General features: G+C 38.7%; 1 pseudogene; it reads right to left on the reverse strand.

The window, feature by feature from the left end:
* Nucleotides 1–1118: 1118 nt before the first annotated feature.
* On the reverse strand, nt 1119–7942 carry LOC111817065 (annotated as a pseudogene).
* Nucleotides 7943–9005: the final 1063 nt, after the last annotated feature.

Here is a 9005-nt window from a genome sequence, read left to right on the forward strand (position 1 = left end):
AATTAGTCTGGAAATTCCTTTTAAAAAATTAAAAATATTGTATGAGAGTGATATATATGCACCTATGTTTACAGAAGCACAGTTTGTAATAGCTTAATCTTGGAAGCAACCCAAATGCTCATCAATTGAGGAGCTAGAAAGTCTAATAAAGAAGGATTTTGAGAAAATATGGAGAAACGCATTGTTGTGCTATGATAGGAGGGTAGCTTAGTCTAATTCAGACTATTTCAGAATGATGTCTCTGCAGACATCATACACAGCACCAGGGAAAGAGGTACACCAACCTCTTTTACTATTTTTGCTTTCGCAGCACTGTGTGAGCACACACCACATAAGATTTTGATCTTTAAGTGGGCGATCATAGAAATTCCCAAGAACATATTCACTAAATTAGCCTATGTATTCATCTATAAAAAGATTTTCTTGAAAATAGCATTCAAAAGTGATTTCTAGCAAAAGAGACTACTTGGCCATCAGCATAAGACAGTGTTACAAAGCCTGCAAATGTAACAGGGGGGTTGATTTTCAATGGAGCTTTCAGGAAGACAGCAGCTCTCACTCCCCATTGCTTGCTCTCAGCAGAAATAAAGCTCCAGCCTGGAATAAGAGATTCTGAGATTTCAGCCCAGGTTGTTGGCTGGGATGAATGACCCCCTAGATTAGCTCAGCATCACCGAAGAGAAATCCCATCGAGGCCGAAGCACTGAAACTGACCAGTGAGATAGAAAAATGTGAATACACAAGGGACTCATGAAAAGCCTTGTGGAGTGGAGGGCTGGTGACAGTGGCCTCTTCTTTGGGCTGGCAGCCACATCCTCAGGCATGCCAGGAGGGGTGGTGGGAGTCAGAGGGGTGGATCTGGCCCTAGTCTTGCTCCACAACAGTAGGCTCAGAAGCACCTGAGTGTGGTGTTCACATGGGGAGAATCCCTGGGGTTACTGAATACAAGAAGGTGTTTCAGGAACAGTGTGGCCAGGAGGGTCAGGTCATGGCTCTGCCCAACCAATACAGGGCTGCAGAACAGTCAGTCTTTCCAAGGTACACTCTTCTGTTGTTATCAGCCAAATGCTCTCTGAGCCTAGTGAGCTGGTGATATCCATCAGGAGCCTGTGCATTCCCTAGTGCTGCAGCTTGTTCTGGAAGGCAGGCTTTTTAGATGATTTGCACAACAGTTTCACCACTAAGCCACTGCTTAATTCCAACCTTTCATTTCCACTCTGTAGTTCAGAACATTTCTTTAAAAGCCAGAAAACCTGTCAACATAAGTAGCAAGTGGCAGACGTCGCTAGCCACTTCATGTTTAGGATGCTGTGACTTCCTCATGAAAGCATATTGATCCCCAGGATCTCCTCCCACAGCTTCTTCTCAATGTACTTTTCCTTTAGAGAAACACATTTAGTAAAAATGTTCAAACTCCTGGAAGTGCTCATTCATGAAGTTTCTCTGTGCTAGCTCAAAACCACTGTCTGTGATATTGTCCTCTAAATGCACACTGGTGGCATCGAGCTCTGCATCAGAGGCAGAGGAGAAGGACAGCACTACATTCTCCTCCTCCAGCCCAGCCTCATCACCGAGCTGCCTGTATGTGAAGAGTCCTCACTTCAGGACCTCAGGCTGTCACCTCCGCAACTCCCAACTTCTGCTCCATTTCATATCTTAAGCACCATTTTTCATGGTCTTTAACAATTATAGAGATAATGAAGTTTGCATTTGTTTTAGGTTTTTATAATTAAATTCAATTATAGTTTACTTTTGTGACGAAATAATTAGTCTAGATGGACTGAGTAAACACCTGAAATTTTATATTCTTAATGGAAAATTCTTAACGTTCATGACTCAACTTTGTTGTTCAGTCTTTAAAATAATCTTTTTCCATCATGGTAGAGTGAACATGAGACAATTTCCTACAAAACAATATGTTTCAGTATTCATTGTCATTTAGTATATTCAAAGGCCATGAATCATTTAATGTTGCTCATTTCTAGAACTTTTAAGACTGTGTCTCTGCACCTACTGAAGAAGAACTTCCAATCTTTCCCTCTCCCCAGCCACTAATAACCTCCATTCTACTTTGTGTTCTATGAATTTAACTATTCTATTGAACGTGTGGAGTGGAACTAATCAGTATTTGTGTTTTGGTATCTCACATATTTCATTTAATGTAAGGTTTTCAAGATTTACCCATGTTGTCTCATGCATCAGGACTTTATTCTTTATAGTTGAATAATATTCTAAATTATTATATATTAGGTACTAGATGATATTTGATTCCATTACATGCATAGGTCTTGAAATGCTCAAATCAGGTAAGCCTATTACTCAGATAATAGGGCTTTCATCACTTCCTTGTGTTAAAAGTAGTCAAAATCCTTTCTTCTCAGTCTTCTGAAATGTAACATATTTTGTTATTCACAGTTCAATAGAATATTAAAACATATTTCTTGAACCTGTAACACAATACACAGTGACCATCCTTTCTCCATTTTGCTTTCCCTACAGCTCTACCAAGCATATGTTTACCACTATACCTACTACTGTTAACTTTTAAGAGATCAACAAGATTAATATTTTATTTTTTCTATATTTTTTAGGGAAGGGTCTACAGGGTGCTCAGAGTCTCACTACTACATTGGACTCATAGTGATTCTCCTGCTTACAGCCTCTCAAGTGCTGGGATTACAGGCACATGCCACCACACCCAGTCTCAATCACTGTCTCTGCACACTCTGGGGCAGGGCCAGCATGGCAGGCCTGGGGATCGAACCCCCAGCCCTTGAAAGATCAATATTTTAGATTCCAATTTTAAATGGCATCACACAATTCTGTATTTCCATACCTTGTTTAGTTCACTTAAGGTATTGTCAGCTATATCTGTCCATGTGGTCACACATGGTAGACTTCTTTTTATGCCAAATGGCATAAAATGGCACATTTCAGTGTGTGTACCAGATTTTCTTTCTCATTGTCATGGATGAACAGTTAGGTCGAGAATTATTTGTAAGTGAAAATAGAAACTAAAAAATGTATCTGTAATTAGTCAAATATTGTAACTTTTTAAGAAATTGTTACAATTATTAACTATTTTCATGAATCTTTGTTAAACTTTCATTATATTTTAAATTTTATTTTAATTCAAATATTTTATAATATTCATTTTCTAAAACATTTTCTTAAATCATCTTATGAATTATACAGTAAATGGGTCTGGTGATTTATGTGAGTTGGTAAGTTTCTGAAATGATGAATGACCTTAGCCTCAGGAATAAAAGAAGAGGACAGTAAAACAATGAAGCTTTGATCTTTAATCTAACTGAGCATGCCAGGAAAATTTTATCATAATTCCTTTGGCTTTATTTTTATTTTGACAAATATTCACACAGTGTATTCATTTTTTATGGACTGTTTTGTTTAATGTTGTATAGCAGATAGCAGTAAAAAGTGAGACAAACTAAAGGAATATTGGCAAAAATCAAAGTTATTTCTTGACATTTAAAAAAATTGTTATGACACTAGCTTTGCAAAGGTATAAATAAAGGACCAGTTTGTTCACACCTATAATATTCAATAACGGAACTTAGAAAAAATGGGGTATACCGATGAATGTCCATTTTGTATCTGTGTATTCAGAGTGGTTAGATAGATATATAGTTGCATTCTCTTAATGAATAGAATGACTTGTTCTAATGGTGTTTGTAAATAGGATCACAAGTCCACTTCTTGTACAGCAATTAACCACTAAGAAGAATATATGCAGTGTATTATTTGTTGAAACTGTACTTCCGATTGGATTTGAAACTGTCTCATTGCTATCTGTTTATCAATAAAACTTTGGGAAAAAAGGACCATTTTGTTAAAAAAAAAAGAAAGAAAAAAATATATGTATACACAAGATAGGATAGATTCACAGCTACTTTCTCTTAATTTATTAAGAAAGGTTTGTACTAATATTGTTTAGACAAAATAATATGTCTGTATTTTGTCCTCTGAATAACTACTATGAAGACTACAATATGCAATGCATTAGTTATTGTAACTGCCCTACTAACCTGTTTTGAAACTGATTCATTGCTATTTTATATTTTTTCTCATCAAAATGAATAAAAATAAATACAATTAAAAATAGTTATGATACATAGTGGAACCGATTATACACTGGTGAATTGTGGGTAAGCATCTTTTATTTATGCTTTTGCAAAGCTAGGTGCTCCTTGACAACCGCATGCATAGTACTCAACATGACCCATGCACCAATGACACCGTGTGTAAACATCTGTCCCAAGAGAGTCATGGCCAGTTGCAGTCTTGATGTGGAATGCCTTCCTTATTGTTAGGAGCAGGGACAGTTCTAGGAATGTGCCAATTCTAGGTTGGGCTGAAATGATTCAGTTTCTGGAACATGGGTGGTGACTGCAGAGATTGGGAGTCTTCCCTCTTCCTCTTCTTTCTTGTTTTTCTGTTCTTTCTCCTTCTCCCTGTGAAAAGCACACCCATAGGCTGCTTCCTGATTACTCAACTGAGACAAAGAAGCTCAAGGATCATCCCGTAAAATGTGTAGATCTCAGGATTTAGTCAACCTTAGTAATGGCATGAACAGTTTTAAAAGGGTGAAAGAGCTGACCCCTAAATATATTAATCATGGTGGAGCAAAAGACAGTCCATGTGAGTGGAGGGTCACTTAAATTTACTTAAACTATAGATAAACTCATGCCCTCACCCCTCACATGCAGCTAACCCTAAACTCAATTAGAGAAATCCAGGGTCATAAAGTAGGAACAAATAGTTAGGACAACTTGGGGAATTGGACAAATATCAAACCACACTGCCCCATGGCAGACAGATGCTCCACAGTGTGTGGGAAATGTAAACATTCTTGTAAAATTCCTGAAAATGAGGTAATATGGTTACTGTGGAAATCTGAAAGCATATAATCTGAAAGCAAAGTTCAGGTGAAGACCGACAGCTTTGGGAGTTCTGAGCCAGGATCCAGACATCAGTTGGTCTGAGCTGGCAATAAAAACTTACCTGTTCTTTCCACACTTGGTCTCTTTTGTGGGGGTTATCTTTTCTCACTGTCATTTGCTGCTACAATAACATATGTCCCCAGTGAGCATGTTGTGAAGAGGTGGACAAATGAAAGAGACACCTTGGGGAGTGACAGGAAAATAGAGAGGGCTGGAGGTTATTGTGAGGATAGAGAATAAACATGTAGGCAACCAACGTTAAAAATATGTAAAAAAATATCATGTCGTTCACAGAGTTAAAACCTGGAAAGTGTGAGAGTATGCCAATATAGAAGATTAGCCTAAGTTCATATCTCTGTCCCAACTTATTTTAGCATTATAACCCTCACCCCTCTCCAAACTTACTCTTAATAATTCACGTACAATGCTTAGAGATTTTACAACTCATTCTGTCCTAGAAGGACTATCAAGGGGACCGCAGAGGTGTGATTCAAGATGTAAGTTTATAGAATGAATGGTTGTGATTTTTACTTAGTTTTCTTTTTTTTTTTTTTAATATTTATTTATTTATTTGTGTGTGTGTGTGGCCAGCTCAGCCCACCAGGGGGCAGGGCTGGCTGGCATGTGGTGCTGGGGGATTGAACCGTGGTCCCTTGTACTTTGCCAAGCTTGTTCTAAGTAGGTGCTTTAGACCACTGAGCCATCTCACCAGCCCTTTACTTAGTTTTCATAGGTTCCCTAAAGTGGTAACTGAATACTTTCTTTTAAAAAGGGGGAAGATATAGCATCCTTTTTTTTTTGGAAGGAGGACAGCACTCAGAAGGTTGGTCCCACTTTGAAATCAAAGAATCAAAACACAGAAAAGTGCACACATGAATGGGGAAAACATAGCATTAAAATTTGAAAATCAAAAATCAAATTTGGGATCATCTGCATGAAAGACAGAGGGGAGGAAACTTTCAGCCTCAAACAGGATTAACAGACAGCGCAGTGAAGTCAGTGCCCACTCTGAGAAGCAAGAATTACTTCCTCTGTACACAGATAAAGCTGCAACCGGGCAGGAGATGGGACCAGCTGCAGGGATACACAGCTTGGCATCAGCAGAACAAGAGCCAGACCTGGGTGGTTTTTAGGTCTCACTTTTCTTCCAGGTCGCTGGCAATTTGTAGGATGAAAGGTGAGATTAACATGGGTCTAAATAGAACAAATAGACCAAGTAGACTTAAAATTTAAGGAAGCCAAAAGACAGAAAGTCTTTTATGTCCCCAGTGAAGGAGACAGCCTTTGATTGACAGTTACAGTGTCCACCAAATTCTCCACCCAATCATCAGTTAACTGAAACTTACTGCCTGGCGGTAAGGCCTCTGCGTCACCAGGACGAAACATTCCACGGAGATGCTGGAACAGTGTGTTTTGTATTTTGCAGGGTTCCTGTAAAGCCAATTATGAGTGGAATTACATTTTGATTAGGGAATTATTGGGATATACCAGTGGTCAGAACTTCCCTTTCCCTCTGGGTAGGGCAGCAAGCCCTATAAAGAGGTCCTCTGTTGCATATCATGCCTCTGTCCTAACTTATACACTTAGCATTATGACCCTCACCCCTCTCCAAACCTACTCTTAATAATTCACATACAATGCTTTGAGATTTTACAACTCATTCTGTGCTAGGACTATCAAGGGGACCTCAGAGGTGTGGATCAAGAAGTAAGTTTATAGAATGAATGGTTATGATTTTTACTTAGTTTTCATAGGTTCCCTAAGGTGGTAACTGAATACTTTCTTTAAAAGGTATGGGGTTTTTTTGAATATAAAATTCTCTTTCAAATAAATATATGGGGTTCTTTGGCATTGAGATGCTGACTTTGGGAAGGCGGCACAAGATAAATGAAAGCTTTCTCAAACCTAGCAGTGTAAATGGCTGTACTGTGAAAACCAAAAAAGTGTAAAGAGGAAGTTAACTCAAGAATGTTCTAGGGGCCGGGAAGATAGTCAGTAGAATAAGGACTTGCCTGGCAAGCACAAGGGCCTGAGTTCAACCCCCAGTTCTGAAAAACAATTTTTTTTTACTAGCAGAGAGCAATAACGTGGCCTGATAATGCAGAAGATTTTCAAATGTTTTCTATGGGAGTCCTGTCTTCTGAACACTGTCATATACTCCTTTCAGATTCTGAGACTCCAGAATCATGTCTTATCAACAGCAACAGTGCAAACACTCTTGCCAGTCACCTCCTGTGGTCATAACTACAAAGTGCCCTGAGTCCTGCACAGCTCCAAAGCGCCCTGAGCCCTGCACACCTCCACAACAGAAATGTCCTCCCACGCAGCCTTCCTCACCCAGCCAGCAGAAGTGCCCGCTCAAGAGCAAGTAACCATCTCAGGGCTCCTCAGATCATGAAAAGAGATGGAAATGGGCTCTTCTGCTTCTGCAGCAGCAGCTTCCTTCCGCTTCAAAGGCTTTCACAATCTGCAATGTGCCTGTGATGATTCCTGGTGGTAAAGCACGTTTTATATGCTTTAAGAAATCCTCACCTGTGTCAGCATCCCAGCCCTTTGCAATGAAGACCAACAACTATTTTTCTTGTTCCTTCAAAGGAGGTCCTGTTTGTCTATGTGGCAACATGACACCAATTTCTCCCACCTGAGAAATTGTAATCTTTCCTTTCCCTCTAAATAACATTTTTTGTTCATTTGATATATAATTTCTTTCTATTAAAATCCTTGATTCAGCAAGTGTTTTCATACAGCTAGTATAATAGAAATATACTTTATTTTATATTGTAATTTTTATTCATTTTATCAAATTTCATATTGATGTTTAAGAGTACTGGGATTTGAACCTAGAGTTTCCCACTGAGCTACATTCACAACCATTCTTTCAATTTTTTTTTTATCTTTAGACAGGATCTCCCCAAGTTGCTTACATTAAACACTAACCTGACCTCTTCCTGCCTCAGCATCCCAGAATCCTTATATTTCATGGTTGTAACAATACATTAGATTAGGAGAAATAGATTTTTAAACTTTATTACTTTTTAATGTTCTAATAAAACACACTTTTCTATGTAATAGTGCAGAAAGAGAATTTTGGGAAATTGGTGGAATACGTGTAAAACTATGCTGGCTCTTACAAATGTAGGTAGCATAGAAGAAGATGGAGAAATGAATTAAAATAAGTCATGTGGTCTGCCAGCTCTAATACATATGCAATTTCTTTATTCTAAAAACATGCAAAACATCAAGGTCTTTTTTCTTTTCTTCTCGAAGTAATCTCTGGAGATTCCATAGGTGCAAGATATTGGAGTTTTCAATGCTTACTTAGATTTGCAAACTTACTGCCTATGAACAGCCCATGTTCTCAATGCTGGCCTCAGGAGTTGAATAAGTTCAAAGTGAGGGCTATGGACATGATTCCCTGTACTGCCAAATGACCAGAAAGGGGAAAGGAATAGAAGGAGAAGGAGAAACTCTCCTCAGCTTGATAAAGTGAGAAACATGGTCTACCATTCAATTGCAAATGCTTGTGTAGTAGAGTAAGAGCCCCTGGAGACAGAAGTGAGTTTCAGTGATTCTTCAAGTAACACCTAGCACTTTTCCCAAGAAAGCATTTCTTAGATCTTGATGGCTGCTGAGAGGTCAACCTTTGAACAATGGTTCCTACGTATTGACGAGAAAGACATAAATTGAGCACAGCTTTCTGCAGATGTCCTATGTAACCATCCAGCATGTATTGCTCCTGAACATGAGTAGAATTCTCATAGCAAATATGAGACAGGAAGAGTCTTGCCATTGTCAGTCAAGTTGATGATAGCCGACTGCAGAGGAAGGCAAGGAAAGCCATGTAGTCTGCAAAGGATGGGTTTTTGAGATCACACAGATTTCCTGGACCTTGAATGGATGGTGGGCCCGCTTGTTAGAAGGTCTTGGACTTTCTCAGAGTGCAGAAAAGTTTCTCCTATCAACACTATCAAAGGAAGTTTTTTTTTAACGTGATTTGCTGAAATTCAAGAAGAAACTCTCATTAATAGTAAGAGCAGTGCGAAG

This window comes from Octodon degus, unplaced genomic scaffold, assembly GCF_000260255.1.
Source record: "Octodon degus isolate 3935 unplaced genomic scaffold, OctDeg1.0 scaffold00048, whole genome shotgun sequence".
NCBI lineage: Eukaryota > Metazoa > Chordata > Mammalia > Rodentia > Octodontidae > Octodon > Octodon degus.